The sequence below is a fragment of the Prinia subflava genome, chromosome 5 (genome assembly GCF_021018805.1).
Source record: "Prinia subflava isolate CZ2003 ecotype Zambia chromosome 5, Cam_Psub_1.2, whole genome shotgun sequence".
Lineage (NCBI taxonomy): Eukaryota > Metazoa > Chordata > Aves > Passeriformes > Cisticolidae > Prinia > Prinia subflava.
The window spans coordinates 52,532,698-52,553,217 of NC_086251.1; the positions used below are offsets into that span (position 1 = coordinate 52,532,698).

At 40.3% G+C, this 20,520-nt stretch overlaps 1 protein-coding gene across 1 annotated transcript in view; it reads left to right on the top strand.

Annotated features, from left to right (window-relative positions):
- The first annotated feature begins 5,158 nt into the window (after positions 1-5,158).
- The window catches only part of DIO3 (iodothyronine deiodinase 3), a 63,640-nt gene continuing 48,278 nt past the window's right edge, over positions 5,159-20,520 (top strand). The window contains exon 1 of the mRNA XM_063399383.1: positions 5,159-5,617. The gene's annotated coding sequence lies outside the window, so the exon portion shown is untranslated. The remainder of the gene's footprint in view (positions 5,618-20,520) is intronic.

Below are 20,520 nucleotides of genomic sequence, written 5' to 3' on the forward strand. Positions count from 1 at the left end.
TTTCTCTTTCTATACACAAAAAAAAAAAAATCAAGTACATTGCACGCATTAAACTACTCTGCTTCACAGCATTCTTGTGGGTATGAGTCCCTGTTCCCATTCTACAGAGGAGTGAACTGGTTTGCTCCAGGGGTCACCCTTGGAGCTGGGGGCACTTGCTGGGTCCCACCACCCCCCAGCGCTGCTCTGCTCACTGAAGCCCCCGTGGCACTGATGCTGTTAGGAACTGAGAGAAGGCTATCTGCAAAGAAAAGGGGCTGCTCTGCAAGAGCCAGGAAATACCAATTCTGGATGTTGTTTTAAACTAAGTATACGGTATGAGCAAATACACGTGCAACTGGGGGGGTTAGATTTTAACCTCTCAGTGTTTGACTACTATAATTATTTAGTTAAACACCACTTAGTCTTGATAAGTAGTCCTTGTTACTTTTAGAAGAACCCAGCTGAACTTACTGAAAGATTTTCTACTCACCTGACTTACAAAACAATCATTTTCTGTCTGAATAAATACAGAGGACTGACTGATGCTCATGCTTTCGATGTAGACAGCAAAAGCTAGACTCAAATCTACTTGCTTTTCTTATGCAAATCTTCTCACAGGATTAGAAGGGAAAGTAAACAGCAGTCCAACCTTAAGATCTTTTTTCTTTTTAGAGGCAGCCTGTTGTATAAATCTGAAATAGAAGCTGTTTTCATTTGAAGATCAAGTAGAAGTTATCTAGTGAAGCTGAGAAACAGGGCAGTATAATCTGTTTGCATTTTTGGGAAAAGGATAGTTTTGGTTTTGTTTCGAGGCAAGGAACTTTTAAATAATATTTAACGAAATAATTGACCTTGATGTTTAAACTACAGCTTCCTTCATGTCATTAAGCTCACTGTTTTTTAAAAGAAATGTTTAGTATCTGAACTCTGGCGTTCATTCTGCTAATCTCATAATAACATTTGTTTATTGTGGAATTTTGTCTGATGAACTCATTGGTGAAGGAGGAGAGAAAGAGTTCAGAACAACATGAGCTTTACAGCTCATTTATATTTTTTCTCCCTGAAAAAATAGCAAAAACACCCTTATGCAGAATTACTTTTCAGGAACATTTTTTCAGATGGATGGATCAAGAAGAAACTTTCTACAGCTGAACCATAAGCCTTGGGACAAACTGTTCTTTTAACATGTATTCTGACTTTTAAAAAATATTGCAGTCCTTGACTACAAAAAAATGATTCTGTGGAGTTTGTCCTCATGATAACTAGGCTCTGAGTCTGCTTTTGAAATGTGAGAGAAATGGAACTAACTCCATAAAGTGTGTCTATCACATAAAGCTTTTAGGACAGCCTGATTCACGCTATATCCTGCTCTTTGTTCAACTGACAGATTTCCAACTGCAGAAAGAGGCACATATTTGGAGACTGCTATTATCTAAGCTAAATATGTACATTTTGGATCAGTTCTATTTTATTTGAATACTCACAATTTCTGTTTGGGAATCTTAAGCATGACAGGATTGCTGTGATGTGCGCTTTATTAAGTATTCTTTGTGCTTGCACAAAGGTGCATAAACATACACACTTACTAGTCTCTCTGCTCTTCAAGAGTTCAGAAAATTACATGCAAAATTATTTCAAATAAAAGCAAACAAGGAACCAAACATCACACACATTACCATACAAGAAAATAGGGAAACAAACAAGGTGGGGAGAAATGAAACAATAAATGGACAGGGTTTAACTTAATTTTTATTTGTTTGTAAATGAAAAATACCATGGCAGAAGTGGATTTTTTTTGCAGTCGTGTGATCCTTGAATTGCAAAACGCTGGTATCTACCAAACACTTTTTTGTACCCTGCACATTGTGTACTCACTCACAGATGAAAGCTCTTCCTTTTTCCCTGCTGGCACACATTTGTTCTCTCCACTGAGTTCCTACTTTCACTACGCAGATGTATGAGAAATCAGGTTGCTTTATTCCCAACAAAGGACACACAGTTAACATTTCCACTGATAAACAATGTTTGAATTCCCACCACAGGGTACAAAACAGTCAGCTCAATAATGTTTAAAGACCTGGGATCTAGAGAGCATGGTGGTGTTACACAACTGGAGATGTGACGTTATCTGGCAACCTGTGCAGGGTCACACTGGTCATGGGATGATACAAATTCTCTGTCAGGCATTGCATTGGGGCAGGTTTTCTCAACTTCACTCGAGTGTTCTTGCAGTACAAGCAAGAGTAAATCGTCAGTCATCTCCCATCTCATCACTATCCTCTGTGTCTTCCTCCGCATGGCATAATCAGCACAGGACATCCCTCAGAGCATGCCATTGCAGTTCCTCAGGTTCCTGTCCCCAAGTAACAAGCTGTGTGTGACACAGGGCAGCACCCCCATCACATCAATGATGTGTTTGCAGGAGGTACAGCCAAGGAGCACTTTCCCTTACCCCCTTAATACAATTCCCACTATGACTCAACACCAGCAAGCGAAAGGAGGAGGAACTCCCCCATCCTGTGGGGTTCTCATGCTGTTCTCCTCCATAAGTTGCCTCTGTGCCTGCCACGTTATATTTCTACCACTTATGCAGCTATTGCTCTTCACTTTTACATGGAATGGGAATGTGGCACCTGGGCATGGCAGTTCTTGACCTGATATACTACAGATGCTGCAACAGAGTAGCAGCTGTTCAGCTGTAATTATTTGCAGAAGCTACCGGCTCTACTTTTTTTTTTTTTTTAATATTTTGAGCCTCAAGAAAAATAGTACAGTAACTCTTACCAGTGAATTGGGTGCTCTGCCTGCTACAAGTCACATCAGACCTATAGCCTGTGTGTTTTGGGGTGTGCAGTCAGCACTTAAGCTGGTACATCTTTTCCCAGCAACCAAACATAGCTTGCAACACACAGGCAGAGACAGAAGATGGCATTTCTGTCACACAGGGCATACATGCTCATTCCATCTTCTGTTTCTCTGATGGTGCTTTGTGAGGAACCAACCTGGCACATTGCCTCAGCCCAGGGAGTAAACTTCATCTCCTCAGCACAGGTGTTAAGCAAGCAGCTGTGCAAAATCAGATTCTCTGTGAAACTGAATGCACTGTTCTTCTGTGTTCTCCTGAGGATGATTTACCTTGAGATTGTGCTAGACCTTGGGAGTTCTCTCACCCCAATATTTATAACACCCCTCACTCTTGTTTAGGGAACCAGAAACAGTGACTGTGTCCTAAATTTCATCACTCTGGTTATCTTGTTTTAGAATCTTCTATCCTAAAAATCTCTTCTTATCAGGCGTGGTTATTCTTTGTATCCTCTGCTGAACTGGTATAGAGCATTTCTGCACACTGCAAAACAGGCACTGAATATTTGCCCTTGTGCTAAATTCAGTGGTTCTTATGGAAATCACGTCAGTCAACTTGTGAAGAGCTTCAGGGTTTGTAGGTAACATGAGCCTAAACAATATCTGCCTGGATATATCTCCTTACCTTTTCCTCCAAACGTACCTGTGGGTCTGTCAGAGAACCCTGGGTAAGCTGAAACCATGATGAAGGGGCTGAGGGTGTGAATCCAGAGAGGATTAAGGCTGCTATAGCCACTGCAGCGTGTCCCTGCTGCCTGCGCCTTACTAAAGCACAAAAGTCTTGTGATTGGCATGTCCTCCACTTCGCTGGGTTACATGACACATGCCAGAAAATGTGTCAACCCACTCCCCATCTCTTCAGCATTATTAGTCTGGGGAGGGAAACACAGCCAAAGAACACGCACACAACTTTGACAGGTTCTGCCTAATCCACCCACATAATGACATTTCTTATGCTAAGTGCCAGAGCGGTGTAGGGAGGCCACTGTCTGCACCAGCTGCTGGCAAGTCAAAGTTAGTTTCATGGTTATGTTTAACATATAGCCTGATGTTCCGTTAAGAAGTCTTTGTCTCCTGTGGTGCAGCGCTCAGAGAATGACATCAAAAGCCTTCCTAATTCACCCCCCGGGTCATCTGATTATAGGCATGGCACAGAGCCATGCTGCCCCAGGAGACCGTGACTCACCATGACATCCATGACTATCCTCTTATTCCGTGGAAGGAAGTAATGTGCCCTGAGCATGAAACAACCAGGAGCAGATTACATCCTTCCTCGTGTCAGCTTAGCCTGCTGGCTGTTGGGGCAGGCACTGGGGAGGCAAGAGCAGCCTCTGATTTCCCAGCCCTGCTCCTCCCCACCCTTACCTCAGGGAAGCTATTTCTCCCCATGCTGGGACATGCCATCCCATGTGGGCAAGCCACAAGAGAGGGTTTGGCTAAGCCAGGCAAGGAACAGGATGCTCTGGCTCTCTTCTCCGATGTGGTGCAGGGTTACATCACGTAGTGAAACATCCATCCCTCCTCCAACAGGCCAGGCGTATCTGATCATGAGGATGTTGTGTGTTCTCCATCCCTTGGCATTTATCCTTGTAATTAGTCTATCTGTTTCTGATTTATTTATTTTCAGGCTGTCTTCTGCACCCTTGCTCCCTCATTTGGGCACATGGGGCAAACCACAGACTTGCCCTTAAACTACACAGAAAAATAAAATCAGAAACAGACTAACCACAAGAATCAATAGCAAGGGGCAGAAAGCACATTGATTGGATACTGGAGCTTCCTTCAGAGATCCATCTGCCTCAAAATGTGATGTAACAAGGCTCACATACCACATCTGCAAAAGGGAGTAACAGATTCATCTTCATAACCTGACTGGCAGGGTGAAACTATGCTGGCTCAGAGAAGGCAAGGCATGTTTAAAAATCACTTCTAAGGAAGAAAAAGAAGTCCATTTTTTGTTCACAGAGCTAAAGCAATCACTTTCAAGTCTGACGTGATTCCTGTTAGTGTTATTGTTGCTTCCTAGAATTTAGGCTTGCATTTGGCAGAAGTCGAGAAGCCAAGGCATACACAGAACCATTTATGAGAATCAGTGTGTCTGTGTGCATGGGCCAATTCTTTTCTGAATAAACACCAGTCCCTGGGCTCCTGGGTAAAGTGCTGATCCAAGATGGCAGTCAGACATGTGGGCTCATACCCATAGGGCAAGGCTGTTTAGGGATGCAAGTTACCTTTTCCTTTTTGCCCTACAAATAAACACAACCAGACAATGAACACACCTCTCAATGCCGTTAAAATATTTGTGTTACATTCCATGCTGCTCCTTGTTTGTGTCCCAAAAGTAGCATCATTGTCTGCCAGAGAGTGTCAAGACATTAATCAAAAATAGACGAGCAGTACAAGAAATGAAGGGCAAGCAGAGGACTATAAATATCTTCCTGCATATCCAGAATAGAGAAGCTGTCTGAAAACCTTGTGATTAGAGTCAATACACCTGATCCAGCCACACAGACAGTGTGCACTGCTGTCATTCCTATACTGAACGTCTCAGTGGATACCCTGTGGTTCTGCAGCCCTTCATCAGGTGAATGATGTGAAGTTGTTGTTCATGAGATAGATCAGACAGTACAGAAACCTCTGCTTGTTTCTGACTAGGAAGAATAAATCTATTCTTTTGGGATCTGCAGAAATACAGATGCAAAAGCAGGACGTGGGTAAATGAGAGAAGATAAGGTATTGCTCCTGCAAGCAGAACATCCTGTCTTCAAAATGGGTGAGTACTTCCAAACTTTCTAAATATTTCATTGCCCTCCAAGTAGATCACAGATTTGCCCCTCTTTCCTTTCCAGACACATTCCAGCATTCTGAGCCATAATAGAGGCAGGGAGAAAGCAGAAGTTCATTTTGAATAAGGTGACAAAAAAGAAAAAAGAAAGAAAAGAAAAAAAAACAAACCCTGAGGATGTCCTGATTTCTGTGGTCAACCCCCTGGACACTGCCACAGAATTTTGTACATCTCCATGAAGAAGTGGCTGATTCTGGTTGATCATTAGCAGAACTTGAGGCAGCTGTATAAACAGCAGATTTCTACACCTACCATTCATTTCCTCCAGTGAGGTTTTTAATTTGACTGGCAGCTAGCCTATCTGGGCAGCTGATAAGAGAAGAAAAAAAATCACCCTCCAGTCCTTGCATCGCCACTGTCTTTCCTCTGGTTCTCATCACAGAAGTGTACAAAGAATTAAAGAGCTCTCAATACATTTTGTAGCCAAATATTTACCCTAAGTGAGGTAGATTATATTTGCTTATTGTACCCATTGCCACGCTGGCACGTGTTCAAGACTGCCTAATTCCTTGGAGTGCTATTGAATAGTTTAAAACCCCCTTTGTTTATAATAAACTGTTTGGCAATGAGTGCACATTCAGCGTTGTCCAGGGTGTAGTAGCTCCAGAGCTCACACGCCTGGTGTTTGGGCACTTGGCGTTGTCTCACTTCACAAACACAGCACTGGGGACAGTTCTGGGGTGAAGCCAATTTACCTTAGTCCCTTGCAGGGTTATTAAGAGTATTTTGAAATTCTCTCGGGCACTTCATGAAGATAAACCATGTTCAGAGGAAACATTCTTCGAGGAAATACAACTTCATCTTAATCAGTTTGCTTTTTTGAGAGCATACTCATTTTGAAAACATTTTTAATGAAGACAAATTCAAATATTATTTACTGTAAATTATATTTAAATTATTGTTTTCCATAAAGTGAAAACATATCAGTAGTTCCTTGTTTTGTTTAATATTGTTTTGAACTTTATATAGCATTCATATATTTAACATTTCTCCTACTAAATTGAATATTTTAATGTCATTATAACTTTTGGGCTTTCTAGTGTGAGAATGATTTGACACTTATGGAACATTTCCACCATGCCAAATATATTTTCTTGGAATTTTCAGTCCCTGAAAACTTCACCACCTTCTCTTTTTGCCCAAGTGCTGGAATTTCCCATAGGATGAAAATTCTATTTACTGACCAGCTCTGCTAAAATTTCTTTCTCTATCAAAAAAAAAAAAAAAAAGGGGGGGAGGATGTCACAAATACACAACTGTAAACTTGTCAGGATGCATTTCTTATTGTTGGCTCATATGTTGCCCTCTTTTGGTAGCTTTTGTATTGTACTACACATAAAATATTTAACAACTGCTGCAGCAACTCGATCTCCAAAGGGGACTGAGTGCTGAATGTTAAAACTAAGAAAATGCATGAAAAGAGCAGCAGGTTTGGCATGTAAAAATCTTATAGAGACATCTTGTTGGGAGAGGTAAAACACTAGGGTGTTAACAAAGCAGGACAAAATAGAACTGGACTGTAAAGGTTAGTGAGAAAGAAGAAAAAGGAGAAAGACCTGTACTCACTGATGTGAATAATTTAATCCTATATCCTGACTTCAATCCTCTGATGAGAAACCTGACTTTGAAAAATTTGTTCAATCAAGATTTGTAAAGGGAAACTCTGCCCTAATCATCACTCATTTGGTCTTTCCCTGTTACTTATTTCATAATCTATGCAAGGTTTTATTAAATTCTTGTGGGTATTGACTAGTAAAGCCCAGAAAAGTGCCTGCTAATTATCCAGGACTAAATCCCTACCGAAGTCAACACTTTATTCACTATTTCTGAATGATGAAATTAAATCTGCAGTGATTTGCTAATACTATAAAATCATGTGATAGTCACAGCATTACAAGCCTAGAATCATTATTTAAGCAAAACACTGAAGCGTTAATTTTTTCCAGAAGATTTTTTCCCTACTATTTCTGACTATTTTTTTTAAGTCCCTTCTCAGTCTGTGCCAATGATTTAGAGTCTAAAGAGATAGGTATTCACCTCCTCTTGACTTTCCAAAAGAACTGAGTGCTAACTCCCCCAAAATACCATTCTTAGAGAACAAACTGCTCTCTACTTCAGATAATTCTCAATTATAAGCACAATAAATAGTTACACAGAAGAGATATTCCCACCTTATCTGTGATTCTAGTTCAGCATTCCACAGCCCTATTCTTCAAAGATTAATTTTCTTTGGTTTGAAAACCAGCATCAGGAATTCAGCCTCACAGGAACTGTTTTATGAACAGTCACAGAGATGATTTCAGAGCTCAGAAGGGAGCTGTTCCTCCCACCTTGAATTGTGAAGGTTCTGTGGTAACTATAGGAATTCTTGGGATAGGGAAGAGTCTGAGCCTTCCAATGTAAAGACATACATTCTCTGGTGCTTTATTCAAACCTATCCTAAAACCCTCAGCGATATGAACTCCTCTTGAAAGACCATCTGACAGCCTTCCAGTTTTCACCTCAGAAAAGATATACCCAAAAGGCATGATTTCACTGCCATCCTCTCTCTGTTATATAATGTTGGCTGGATTAAGACTTCTCAGACCTTTGTTCCATGTCTAAGAATGCAGAAGCCCAGCCTTATGGTAATAAATGACTGTCTGGTGATTTTGATGGAGCCAGTGCCCACCTTTTGGTGGCCAGGGGCTCATGGATTTGATCACATTTCCTCACAGATCTAACCAAGCCCCAGCCTCCTCCAGGCTAATGAAGTGCTTTTACATGTGCACTGTTGAACCTGATATGTGGTTCCTTTGTTAAAGCCACCTAGCAGGGCTGTAAAGGGAGTTGTAAATCTGCAGCACAGCTCATACACTTTAAGTTAAGTTTATGCTTAATGAGATGTTTGGTTGGAGCCTGAGTCTTTCTCCCAAGTTTTTTTCCAGCCTTTGAATCGTTGTGGGATCTCTTCCAACTCCTTCCAGTCAGTCAGTGGCTGGCAATACTGAACACAGAGTTGAATGCAATAGCACAGATTTTTTACACAGGCACTCTTACCTCCCTGCTTCATGGTACATATCTGTATGTGCACAGCTTTTATAAATGTGCAAATTCATAGCTCTTTCCCATCTGGTCTTCTCTCTACTATACCCTGAAACCCCTGAAACACTATCAGAAATACTGATTGCCAGGACAGGTGCATTCCAATAAATCCTGGGGTTTGTTTTCCTCTTTTTTTCTTTTTTTTTTTTAATTTTTTTGTGTGTGTGAATTGTTTGGGTAATTTTGTGCTTAGCTTTCTAGTATCTCCCATTCCTTTGATATCATTATCTGCCTTGTTCTGTTTGCATTCTTTCCTGGTTTAGTATCATCACCACATTTCACTATTTGGCTGTTTAGCTCTACTTTGAGATTACCATACAGATACTAAATAGAACAATGTCTGTTAAAAGTCCCTGTCATGACCTACAAGACATTCCCACAAGCTACAACAATTGATCAGTGCTCTTTGTTTACATTCTTTCTCCCCTTTCAGTCTACACAGCAGAGTTCTCCACCAAAACAATTGAAGTTCTTTCTCTCCACACAAATACCTGAAACAGTGTCAAATGACATATTCAGTGCTCCATGCATGCACTCACCCACATTCCCATCATGCTGTGTATCCCTCAGTTCACTCACTGAGCTTACTGCCTTGCTTGCTAAGTGCCACCTTGGAGCATCCTGGCCGCAGTCTACAGCCTCGGTCCCCCAGTCTGTAATATACAGAATTTATATGTTTATATATTAACACAAAAAGCAGATTCAATGTCTTTTACTTTTTACAAGAGCATATTACTTGCTGCTTCTGATACTATTTGCCTCAGTGTTTCCTTGGGATTAGTTGGATGACTTAGCTGTAAGAAATAAACAGAAGTTGGCCTAAAAAATTAAAGACATTTTCCTTGATTTATGACCTTTGAGGTCCAAAACGACCATTAATTATCCTGTCTAATCTTCTCTGTGACAGACATAACTCCATTCCCTATATACAGAGCCCAAAATTTCTGCTTGGCTGACATGTGTTTTCCAGAAAGGTATTCAATTTTGATATGTACACAATTGCTTTCTTGGGCAGTTTGTTTCCGCAGTTCATCACACTTACTGCTACAAATCCAATGCTTGCTTCAATTTACTTGGCTTGTATTTCCACCCACTGATTCTTGTAATATATTCATCTGATGCAAGACACTTTTTTTCTTGTTGTGAAGGTAATTATACACTGTTATCCAGTCATTTCATTTTGGTAAGGGAAACAAAACGTACTTTCCAATCTGCAAGCAGTTCTTGTGCTTTTTCTCCCACCCTTTTTCAGATTTCTAGCACCCACTGTGCTGCAACACATCCCAGCCATATAAGTCAACTCATATATCCCTGCTAACTTGTTCAAAGAAGATGTTATTCCTCTTCCACACCATCAGATTGAATCCTGTGTCCAGTTGCTTCCCTGCAATGATACCACAGACTTTTCAAGCACCACCCTTGGGATATGATTTCTATTGCTTCAATACAGACACCATTTGTGCATGATTTTAAATTCTTTTCTGCAGAGGGCCTGCTTACAAAATTTGGGCTGCTCCATCTTCACAATTTATTTATCATTCCACCAATTTTAATTTCCTCCCTAATCTACTAAGGATTGTTTAACTAGGGATGTACTTGTGTCTCAACCATTAGAGACAGTGCTGGGGTCAGCCAAGTGTAACACCCATTTCTGCTAAGTGGGGAGCTTTCCTTCAGAGCTGACAGCTGCTTTTTGACACCTATCAATTAGTCAGTTCTTAATCCCCTCAGCAGTCACTCAATACCTGTTGTACAGTACTCATTTGTATTAAATGCTTAGACAGAGATGGCAAAGAAGTGTATTTGAATGCTGAAAAAATGGGCTTAGAATTTAAATCCTGGAAAGTGTTAAAAAGCCTAATCCCGACTGGTGCCTAAACACTTATAAGCACACAGACTTATGTGACTCATTGTAGGTCCACAGTTATGAAACCTCATGCTTTGTATATTTTTCTGTTGATATTAATTTCTCTTATCTGTGAAAGAAAAACTTAGATAGACCACACGTTGTCTTTTGTAGTCGCACACACAGAGCTTTCCTTTTGTTTCTCTGCATCTCCACAGGTACCTATTCTTTTTTCAAAAATAATTGGCAATGTCAGTGTAAATCTTTCAGATACAATATGTCATATTATCGAGTTCAGATTATGCAGCTTTGGTGACTTTCATCCATATATTCAAGTATTCCCTCATCTGTTTCTATCAATAGGATTTATTTATTTGTGTCACAGTGTTTCTTTCTTGTTAATTGCTTCAAGTTATTTTATGTAATTAAAGACAGATGGTAAAGCAAAGTTCAGTATCTCATCCATTTGTTAATCGGTGGCTTATGCAGCTCTATAAATGTAGAAGGGATGTTATGATTTTGGTGTTTTGTGTGCTGTGCTTTAAATTAAGTACTGGGACCAATTCCGAGTTACACTGAAGCCAATGACAAAAGCTGCCATTGACCAGGATCTCACAGTGGGAGACCATGGATGAGGAAAGCTGTGAGCCAGCTCAGTGTGGTGTTTACACTTTACAGAGGCACACAGCTCACTCACTCCCACACCCAGGTCTCACCACGGACCTTTGCATCGACAGCTTCCACGACGTGTCAGGAGCAAATGAGCAGCCAGGTCAGGGCATTGATGAGGAGGTTTATGGAAACCCATCACTGGTTTCAGCGTTCTTTTGGTTTATTCTATTTTGGGGGAATTATTTTTTTATCATATGCAAGGGAGCAAAACATCTGTTTTCATTAAGGACATCTTGTTCCTCAGATTAGAGGAAATAACCAGAAGAGGAATAACAAACAAGAGGCTCCAGAGGGAAGAGAGGCCCGCCACGTGCTCCCTTGCTCAGCCATCTTGAGCAGATCCAGGGCACTGCAGCCTGGGAGCAGCTCAGCCAGAGCCTGGATCCCAGCACAGATCCCTCACTCCTGCACAGTCCCTGCACCACCCACTTCACACCCAGCCTGCTCGTGGGCTTATTTTACCCCAGCTGTCTTTTACCTCCAGATCAATCTGGAGAGTACTCTCTTCGCCCTGCAGGCTCTAGCCTACTGTGTTATTTCGATGCCTTTATCCTTCCTCTTTCATAAAGAAAAGATTCCTTCTGGCTGGCATCCCTGCTGGCTTGCCTGTCTGTCCCCCATGTTCCCACACTGGGCAAGTACCCTCTGCACAGGCACCAGCAATGGCTTTCTAATCAACTTACTTGCTGCCATCTTTCAGTCCAACAAGCAATTTGGCTTTATCTGTTTTGACTCAGTACAAGCCTGCTCCTATTGTTTCTCACATTCTTGCATTTCCACCGCAGAATGTGACTGACAGAAAAGCAATTCCTCAATTAGACTACAAGGGGTGTGCTGGGAATCACAAGTCAGCCTAAGGATTTATGTGCTAGACCAAATTATCGTAACTGACACAACACTTCCAGCAAGTGAGTTTGGAAATACCAGAATCTCCCCCATCCCTTCACCACCACCACCCACTCCCCCCCACCTCCACTCCCCCTTTCTTCCTTGGGAAAGCCAAATTAGAGAGAATAAGGATTCCTCATCGCTACTGTGAGTCATGCTCACATTGAGCACATGGCTGGTGAGGTCAGTGACAAGGGTTACTGGGCTTCAGCTACAGAAAAAATGGATTTTTCTAAAAGGCATCACAGTCAGAGCAATATGAAAGAAGAACAGGAATGCAGAAGCCACCAAGACCTCTAAAACACAGGTGAAAGGGAAGCACGGATGGACTCACGTTTCTCAAAAGAATGAGTAGAGACAGGTGGCATAAGACACTGTGCCCTTTTAGTCACATAATCTTTTGGCCCTTAACATAAACATTTATTTCCTAACCATGAATGTTCACCAAAACAACAAATTCAACTTCTTCTCTCAGCCTAGGATGGGATTTTTAAAAATGTTAGCACCACTTATTCTGGGGAAAAAAGCAGTGAGGCATATTTGAAAATAACTGAGTAACTTCTGCCAAGCAGGTGTCATGCCTAAACCCTATTTAAAATTCAGACATTGAACTTTAGGCACATGCTTAAGTCCCGATAAGAGACGATGCAATTTAAGTGAGGTGTAACTCAGCGTGTGCTTGGCTGAGTGCTCAATTCAGGTCACAAGCAGTGAAGGATTACCAGCACCAGCAGTCCAGCCACGGATTGTGAGACAACATTTGAAATGCTGAATCTGCTATAGCAAGTGGATTTTTTTTCCTTTTACTCATTTTTACTTCTGGTTTTTGTGTGTGTTCCTCTAAAACAGGTTTCACCCTTCAGGAAACCATCTGTATTTGGCACCTATTTGGCACATTTTTACCTATTGTAAAAGAATGACAGTCGAAAATTTCAAACTGCTTTAACCATAGAGAAAAGCTCTTCTAATGTTGTTGCTGAAACAGAACTTAAAATATTATAGGCTGATAGTTCTTTTTTAATTGTTAAATGCTAAAGCATCAAGAAAATACACTTTACAGTCTATTGCACCACGCTCTTTTTCAGTAGGTTGGCTCCTGCCAACAGCAGGTTCAGAACTGCCAGTTCTAATTAAAAACTTCATTTTAAAGATACATTTCACAGTTTATTCATGGCATCCTGAGACATTTAAATTGCTGGATTAAGCAAATGGATACAGTTTCTTTTCTATTGATTCCCAAGTAATGGCTTTAATTAATAGTTTCAGCAATCCACAATTGATGTACTGTGGCTGTTGAAATCAATTTCTTCTTTTAGACAAGTCACCTAGAGTGGATTCCCTTAGTTGTGCCTATTTCTTTGCACAGAGTTTATCTAAATTTTTTTTTCAGTTTTAATTTTGCATTACATCAGTCTAAAAATGGCCAAAGATTATTCTGGCCTCAAGAATTTCAGTGACAAATCCTTTTAATAGTCCCAGGTGTGGAGACAATTTGTACAGACAATTGCCATCATAAACTCTGTATAAGTAGTACTGTGAAATCTCTGATTTATAAGCATAGGAAAATTTATATTGTATAGCAAAAACTATTTTGATAACCCATGCTTTTCCCTGCTATGTCCAACCCTCTGGTTGCAGAAAAATATGAGTGAAACAGTTTTCTGTCTTCTAGATTTAGTGGGAAAATAGCGCCTTCAAGAGCTGAACACCAGATCTGGAAATGCCATACCTATGGGGGCTAAATTTTACTGAGGCTTATTTCTCTGCCACCTAAGACAGAGAAATAACTTGAATAACATAGAATGGAGCTATAAAGGAGAAAAATATAGCCTAGGCTTTTGATTCATCATGTTTTCGTAATTATTAATCAAATGCACAGTATATATTCTACTTCAATGACTGCCACTTTTAATCTTGTATCCTTTATAAGCTTTTCAGATTAAATATATAGATTGTATGTTCTATTAGGTGACTAAATAACAGATAATATCTTAGTTTTGTTATTTGGTGATCATTAGCTGCTGTAGAGCATATTACCAGCAGCAAGTCCTCCAAATAATTTGTACCGACAATATCACATCAGAAACAATCATTAACTAAAATTCACTAGCGCCTTGTCTGCATCCTCACAATGATATAAATACACCTCAGTTGCTAAGTGAAGTCAGATGTTTGCATTTACCAACAGGTTTTAAGCAAGACATAGGCTAGAGATTCCTTAAGAGTTTCAGACTACAGGCAGCATCTTCCTAAGTTTTGTCATTGAGACACCCCTGCTTTCTGATCACACAGAAACCTTCTGGTTTTGGTGGCTGAATAACAGCCCCGAGGCAAGCACAACTGTTAACATTTGAAAGTGCTAGCTAGGAAATATTTAATGCATTCTTAGCTACTTTTAGCACCACTAAACTGTTAGGGAAAAAACAAAACAAACAACAACAAAAAAATCGAGTCAATCCTATCTGATTAGCCAGCTCTTCTACAGACGATCCCCAGGTCTCTGCTGGTCTACAGACCACAGCTTCAAATCCACTGCAGTGTTTGAAATCTCACTCTTAGAGCAGCTGAAAGCTTTTTGCACCTGTATGTTTCTTTTTACAGTAAGAGCTGGATCTGGCTTCAGATGCAGGATAAAGAAATATATAATTTTGACTTAAGAGACATTTAACTAAACCACCAATGTTTCTCTTAATTCAAAGCAGGAATAGGATGAACATCTCCAAATCCAAAGAATGTATTATATCATCAACTCCTTGTTTTAAAGTGGCTCCAAATCATCAAAAAGATTGTGTAAGAGCAGCTGATTCCCAATATAGATTTCCTTTTCTTGGGCACCAAGTCATGCCAAGACCCTGGCTGAAATCTTTCAAGTGTCTCAGATTGTACTTTAAATAATAGTTATTAGTCATAAGGATTGGCTACCTTTCTTTTCTTTGAAAAGGAGCTATAAATGTATCATCATTTATTCATTTCTGAAATCATCATATTGTTCTCCAGACGAGTTGGGTTGAATTTACAAAATTTAGAAACATATGTTGTGGGACGTGTTTAGGATGCTTCTGCTCCTAAGCTCAAGTTTGAGAGTATGTGTCTCATCCCAGTTGTGAATTCTGTGAAAAGTATGTTTCACTCAGAAGTACAAACATTTCTGCAAATTTCTGAAGGTGGGATTTTCTCCTTATTTACAAAAAATATTTTCTTCTTGAATAAAAATAATCTGATAATTACTTTTATTCTTGCATTGATGTACCAGTTCCAAAGCCCAGTCATTAACTAGGACTCCAAGTTAATAAGTGCTGTATGAACAGGGAGAAAGCAAATTTTCCCTGCCCCAAAGGGTTTGTAATGTAAACTCCTAATTTAAAATTCATTAATTTTACACATCACCTTACATAACAATCACAATGCCATAAAGGAGTGAACACATGCTTGCAATTAAAGCCATGGCAGTCTCATCCCATTGTATGAAAAATAGCTCTATCATAATGGTCCTGAGTTTGTGCCAGAATAGCAGCTAATCATGGGAGAAAGATGATCTAACACTTACAGAACATGAAAATAGAAATGAAACGTTCTGGTTCCAGCCTATTTTCTCTAGACTTGCTGGGTGATCTTGTGCGTGCTACTTAAGCTTTCCGCCCCTTAATTTACCCATGTGCAGAACAGCAATAACAGTATTTATCTGACTCAGAAGTGTTTTGTAAGAATAAATTAATAAATCATTAAGTCTCTTACGCACTTTCAACATGCTTTCTACACAGCACCCATTACAGACACTGGAGAAGCACACGTGAACTACTGGTTTCAGCCCTATATTACCTCTAAAAAGTAGAGTTCAAGGAATATGTGGCAGGAGCAAATAGATCTATCCTGGTCAAAACCTTTCTATTCCTGTGCTATTTGCATTTCCCCTCTAATATGCAATAAGGATAAAGTTAATCAAATTAATTTTGTCACTTCTTGATGTACAACATTTTAGCACATATACGTTCAGAAACTCAGACCAAGATTTTCTACATAAAACTTGTGGAGAAACTCCTTTGATTCTTAATCTGTATACTGTTTTCATAAGAGATATCAAATTCTTTAGGAATTGAAAATATCACAGTAATGCCTTACAAGGACAGAAATTCTGGTAAACGCTACTTTGGATGACTTTTCATCTTAAAAAAATGCAGGGATATTGCTCAGTAGTCATAGCATCACTGTGCTTGTACCTAGCAGGAAATGCCAATACTAGATCATCAAGGTCAGTAGTCCCATTCATTGACAAAACCAGTCATGATACGAGGATGAATGACATGTCTTGAAATTCAGCAGTCTCTGATTCTCTGTGCAAATTTCACAGTTCAAGACAGTCTACCACTCGCATACTTTCAGCATGCAATCATCTGTAAAGTCACGTCCCAATAGAGATAATGAGGTCCCATTCATTATTTGCCAAAGAAGTGCAGCAATTTAAGCCTGACTCTCTTCTGTTGGAAAATTAAGTGTTTGAAATTTGGATCTGATCCTACCTTCGCTGAAGTCAATGACAAGGCACCACCTGATTTCAAGGGAGCAGCAGCAGACTTTTTGTAATGCAGAGATCACATTAAATTCACTTACCCTCTCTCACAGAGTGAAAAGCAGGTCACGGGTCTGATGTTTGAAGCAATAATGAGGAGGCTTTAGAAACTAAATGGGATGTAGCTGATTATTTTAGCACAAATTGAACCGAAATACTAATGACTTACCAGGCATTATTCTTATCTGTTGCACAACCAGCACATGATGATGTCCAGAAATAGTGTAACATCATACTTTGTTCAGCAAAAGGCTCAAGGGCTGATACTCTGTTCACTTTCACTGACATAAATCAGGAGGCAACCTCACTAAAGTTATTGAATCATATAAGACTAAAATCAGTGAGAGGAGAGTTAGACCTGAAAAGGAGCTCTCCTGGCAGTGAAAGGGAAGGTGTCGTCTGCTCCCAGCACTGTCCGAGTCAAGGGCCACCCCAGCCTGCTGTGCTTGTGGAGGGCTGAGCCCCAGCATGGACTGCAGCAGCCCTTCTGTCACAGTCTGTTCTTGGGGAAAAAAGGGGTTTGAGACCAGAGAAAAAGTGACTTGATGTGGCCACCCCAAAGGAAGCCACAGGGAAGATCTGATACTTGGGTTTTACTGTGACACCAACTTGTCTCAGTAAGACCCAGGCCAAAGAACAGGGCTGCTCTGAGCCGGTTTGCCTGGCTAAAGAGCTGGCACACTGTTTGCAGTGAATATCCTGGACATATGCTCTCTTTTTGACACTTGTCCTGTCTCCCAGACAAACACAGCTGCCCCCAGCAGAGAGACATTTGCTGCTTCTGACACTGGCTCCTCATTTCCCATATTCAATATCAAGATATTAATTTAAGTTTTTCTCCAGCTTTAATGCAGTTTACTCACATATATTATTCAACTCTCAGCGAAAATGCAAATTTCTTGCATTTTGGCCCCGTATCCAACTCCACTCCTTCTCAGCCATGTCACATTCCCCACTACAACACAGTGATGTGCTCTGTGCACTGTCCTGCCATGTCCCCCTTACTGCTCACCAAGATCTTGCCCCCAATTGCAGGGTGCTGCCACAAGTCCCTGGATTGTCCAGTGGAGATCACAGCCCCACATAACATCCTGCTGTGAGTAGCAGCAGGACACACAGTAAGGCTACAGGTGATCATACAAGACCCCATTTGAAACAAGTCAAAGAGCATTATTCTAACACCAAGAACCAAAACCCAACCTTTGAACAGGACTCTAAGGCTGACAGAGCCATGCCCTTCCCTATTCAATGAGTGTTTCTACATTCTGAAGTCAGAGGGACACTGAGAGTATCACAAACAGCCCCTTACCTCTTTTTACACAAACCCAGTATCATGTCCTAGCAAGGGAGCCACAGTATTTCCAAACCAGCAGCATGTTCATCAGGAGATCCACTCTTAACTCACTCTTCCCCTTATGCACAGCAAACACTTGTACTTCTATAGCTGTGAGCATTCTCTTTTGTGTACAAAAAGCTAAAATTAAGATTAATAGTTCCTGTGCAGAAAATCAGCATTCATTATAATGAACAACTCTGGCTTGTAAAGTTAAGGGGTCTTTCATATAATGAATAAACAGTTCACCAGCATTATATCTTTAAGCAGTATTTTAGCTATTTTATAACTATCTGCAAGTCATCATCTTACATGGCTCAGAGAAATTAACTACATTGAAGACAAACTAAATCAATGCTCAGCAGAACTGTAGCCTTATTTTTGGATGCCAAGCCACACTACAGAAAACTTTGTTAGAAAGCAAAGAGAATGTTATTTTTCAAGAGAACATGTGTCTGTAAAGGAAAACATTATTCACAGCTAAAGTTACCCATGAAATACAAATGCAGAAGATTAGGAATTCTGAAAATTTTATATGTACTTTAGACTGGGAACAAAAAGCTTTGCCTTTTTCTATAATAACACACCTGAGATGTTTTAATTAGATAACAATAATTAAGTCTGTCTGATAACATCACTGTGATATATGTCTTCATTTACAAATCAGTAAATAAGACTGAAAGTTGTCCTTTGTGCCAATTTGTGCCTTACCCAACCAACCAAAGAACAAAATAGCACAGAACTTCTGATGTCCTGGCTTCCACTTCACTGGTCAAACGTTTACCAGATCACATCTCATGCCAACAGGACTTCATGCTAACAACCTCTTTGTATTTGAGAGTGGGACTCAGAGTTTTCAACTCCATTATTGCAGTAACACTTCATCACTTGTATTCCTGTCTATTAGTTTAACATATACAACTGCTTTTACAGCCAAACAAAACAAGTTTAGGAATTCACATATTTTTATTTTAATTATTAATTGTATTGTTTTCCAAGAACCTCATTTAAAATACCATTGAAAGTCTTTTTCTCATTTGTCAAAAGCCCTAGTAAATTTATTCCCCTTTTATGTGGTACTGGATTATTTACTCTTCATTTTCTACATGAAACAAGCCCTGACTAGTTACTAGATGGCAGACATGTCATGTCCAAATCCCAGAAACCTTCTTATTTTTACTTCATAGGTCTTTTGAGGGTTTGGCTGTTTTCCTGATCTTGCACATGTGAGCTCCATCTTTCTGCGAATGCATCAGCCAGCCTGCCTGAGCTAGTCACAGGCAGGATTAGTAAAATCAGGCATCTGCAGATGTTAGGCTACCAAAAATGAACACCAGTGCAGTATTTTAGGGGCCTTCATTTGGTGAAGGGCTGTGGGACTTGGCGGGGTGGAGGGAGTTGGGATACTCCCGCGCAAGAGCTTCTCGGCATGAGGAGGAGTGTCAGGGTTGATGGGATTTAGCAGCAGCGTGGCTAAGGAGGACAGAGCAGCCTGACCCGTGAAAGTGTTGAGCAACCACAACTCCCATTTACTTCAGCACTTTTGTAGATCAGATCCTCAAGGTTATTTGCTTTTTGGAATAAGCCAGCTGTGGTCTGCATCAGCCTTTTCTCTTGGCAGTGGTGGCCCACTCCATTCCTTGTTGGCTTTGGCCAGCCGTGACCAGCATGGCTCCTGATCACAGACCATGTGACACAGTTATTTTTAGCATATCAAATTCGCAGGGAGACTAAATGCTCAGTTTTTGCAAAGTTATTGAACTGCCTGTTTCGTCTTGTTCAAAGCTTCTGTCTCCAGGTCCAGCAAACTGCTGCTTTTGACAAACTAAGTTACCATCTTGCTACAGAGCAGACTGTGCTTGGGAGAAAAGAATCAATTAGATAATAAAATTATTAGAGGATTTGCTTATTTTATCAGTTCGTTTATCCTTTCGGTGTTATTCTTCTGTCAAGAAACCAAAACATGAAGAACTACATCACAGTTACTCTTTGCTTTGACTCACACAAACCAAAAAAGATGGGTCAGTGATGGTTGTCACGGGCTGCACCCATTGCCACTGCTGTCCTTTGGAAGAAGCCTTTGTTCATTTGTCCTCACTTTTGGCTACTCATCAGGAAGGGCCAATAAGGATTCTTCTTTGATGATCTTCTGCATTGTTTTCTCTTCTGTATTAGTAGGAAAGAAAAGAAACTAAGCAACACAATATAGAATTCTGACTTACAGAATGCTAAGTGTTTTTTTCCCTCAGATTTTACTACCTCCCTGCATCATTGCCATTGATTTATCTGTTTCACTGTGTGAAAAGTTCATCCTCTACTAGGCTGAATAGCTGAGATATTGTGTACTGCACGATTCATACCCTCTCCCAAAGAGCTTATTTGCAGGATTTTCATAAGGAGAGAAAGTAACCTAACACAGCTGTAAATGGATTGATTTAAAG